Genomic DNA, 2,784 nt, shown 5'->3' with positions numbered 1-2,784 from the left:
ATACTATTATTCTGAAAACATTTTATTGAGGAGAAATAAATGGATGAGGCACAAGTGCCACAAAAACGAGGTCTTCTCCAATATACAACTTCTCAAAATGTGATGAGTAAATAATGACAGTGTAGAATATATTTCCAGTGCTGAGAGAGAACATAAAATTAACTCATAACAGACACACAGACAGGCACACAGACAGACACAATGTATATTATGCTAGTGTTTTCCAAGAGAAGATGGTGTCCCCCGCCGTGATGGTGCTGGAATATTGCTAAAAGCGGCGTAAAACCAAACTCAGTCAGTCAGCCAAGAGAAGACTTATATAGAAACTGACAATGGGTACTAAGACAATAAGTTTATGACGTGGCTTCCATTTTAACATCCTTTGATCTCTGTCCACAGAACTGCAGGTACGTCAGATGTACAGTGCTCGTATCCCGAGCATTCATGAACGGGTAAATGTTCGTCGACTAATAGCAGATACAACGTAATCAAATTAATATATGACTAAACAGAATATTGGTGTATCCTGTTTTGGTAGACAGGACAATATGATTATGTATATTTATCAGTGTTGCTTGAAATCATTAGGATGCGGTCGAAGCATATGCCAAAAATGGGCCAAAAGGGAAGAAACTGTGGAATGTCTTTCATGTTGGGTCAAGTCAGTACGTGATGTTGTCATTTGACTGACTGACTGAGTTTAGTTTTACGCCGCTTTTAGCAATATTCCAGCAATATCACGGCGGGGGACACCAGAAATGGGCTTACCACATTGTGCCCATGTGGGGAATCGAACCCGGGCCTTCGGCGTGACGAGCCAACGCTTTAACCACTAGGCTACCCCACCGCCCCTGTTGTCATTTGAAAAAGAGGAAACCGAATTGGAATAAACCCACTCTGTCCCAGCCAGTTCTCATCCAATGTCTGACTGCCCTGCATGAAAAGGTAGTAGTTATTCCCACTGACTAGGCCTCAAATAACATAACCATTATATGTAAACATCATTACATGAATAATTTGATCAAAGAGCTTGGTATACGTGACATATCAAATAATACCACATAAAAGGCCAGTATGATAACTGAGGAAGAAATCTGCCTAAACCATTCAACAGTACTATCAACGTTCGGCTTGACTCTAAAACCTGAAGACAATGTCCATTCCTCTTTTCTACTGGATTCCCAAAGTACATAAAAATCCGCACAAGGAGATTTATTGCTGGTCTCAGCAAATGTACCAGCAAATTAAATATTTTATTTATACAGAATAATATGTAATTATGATTAACATTTTGATGAACTATTATGAAGTTTGAAGGTCATTTATGAAACACTTTTGTACGTATTGCTACGAGGGTCCATATTTGGAGATCGTGAAGACACTTTCATATTTTCAGCAGTTTGCCGACTGCATAAAGATACTGAATTGGATCTATTGTTTCATCGGCAAATTGACCTTTTGAGTCTATGGGAGCAGGGGAAGGTCGTCATTCCTTTCCTGGCATGGTTCCAGAGGTCAGGACGTGCTGTGAACGTTCCGTCTATGTAGATAACGGTTGCGGATCGAAGCACTCGCAGCTGTTCATCAGGTAAGACATTTACCTGAGTAGGTTAATTGATTTATGTTTAAAAGATTCATTAAGCTACCTCCACCAGATTGAGTCTCATAGCTAATCCCTAATTAGCTAGGGTTAATCCATTCTGCCTCATGGGGGAGTATGGTGTGTTTTCTTTGTTAATTACCTACTCCACTGTCTCACAACTGGTAGTTCTCATAAACGGGAGTAGTAGGGTGCTAAGTCTATAGCTTGATTAGCTCGTCGTAGGCCGATGGTATGTAGTACTCTTGGTCTTTTTATATCAAAGCTATATACGCAAGGGATGATGTCGACAGACCAGACCAGACCAGAGCAAGGGCCCAATGAATCGGCTGCCTTGGACATTTCCCATTTCACATCAAATTAAGATATCAAATCCTACAGCACGAAGCATCCTAAATGCCAGTCATAATTTCAAAATTATGTTTTGGAATATGGTTAAAAGGAAAGGTTCCAAAACCGATGTTTACTATCTTAAGGCAGACGACACATTGGTGACAGAACCTTCGGATACAGCAAACAACCTCACTATCGTATGTACCCCCGAAGGTCCGGGTTAGAATATTGGCCTTCAGTAACCCATGCTTGTCGTAACAAGATAGCAAGATACAAGATAACAACAATATTTCATAAATGCATTAAATATGTGATTCAGTAATTTAGGAAGGCCTTTAAGGTCGCTTATGCTGGTAGTAGACAAGAGTAGGCACGCCGAAGACCCGGGTTCGATTCCCTACATGGGCACACTGTGTGAAGCCCAATTCTGGTGTCCTCCGCCGTGATATTGCTGGAATATTGCAAAACGCGGCGTAAAAGCCAACTCACTCACTCTTATTCTTTCCCTTTACACCAAAAGAAATTTTGTATCTGAGAATAATGAAATCCGGGTACTTTTTGTCACTGACGTTCTGTGCGGTATTTCCTGTGCGTTGTAATTTACTTCCACCGGGTCGATGTTCCTATCGAACGTCCCAGAATTTCAACGTAAAACCAAAAGCATTTTTTATTATTCTTTTATTATTATAGGATATCTATATATCGCACATATTCACGCAACTTGAACATGCTCAAGGCGCTGGTTTCTCCCCCGATCATTGGATGTCAATCTCAACGGCACATCGTATTATCAATCTCAACTCCCTGGGGATCATACAACTCTTGCAGCCACAACAACAAAGTATATGCTT

Source organism: Haliotis rubra, unplaced genomic scaffold (assembly GCF_003918875.1).
Source record: "Haliotis rubra isolate DU_JTF1 unplaced genomic scaffold, ASM391887v1 Scf261, whole genome shotgun sequence".
Lineage (NCBI taxonomy): Eukaryota > Metazoa > Mollusca > Gastropoda > Lepetellida > Haliotidae > Haliotis > Haliotis rubra.
The sequence above is the reverse complement of the archived record's forward strand: the minus strand, read 5'-3'. Positions refer to the sequence as shown.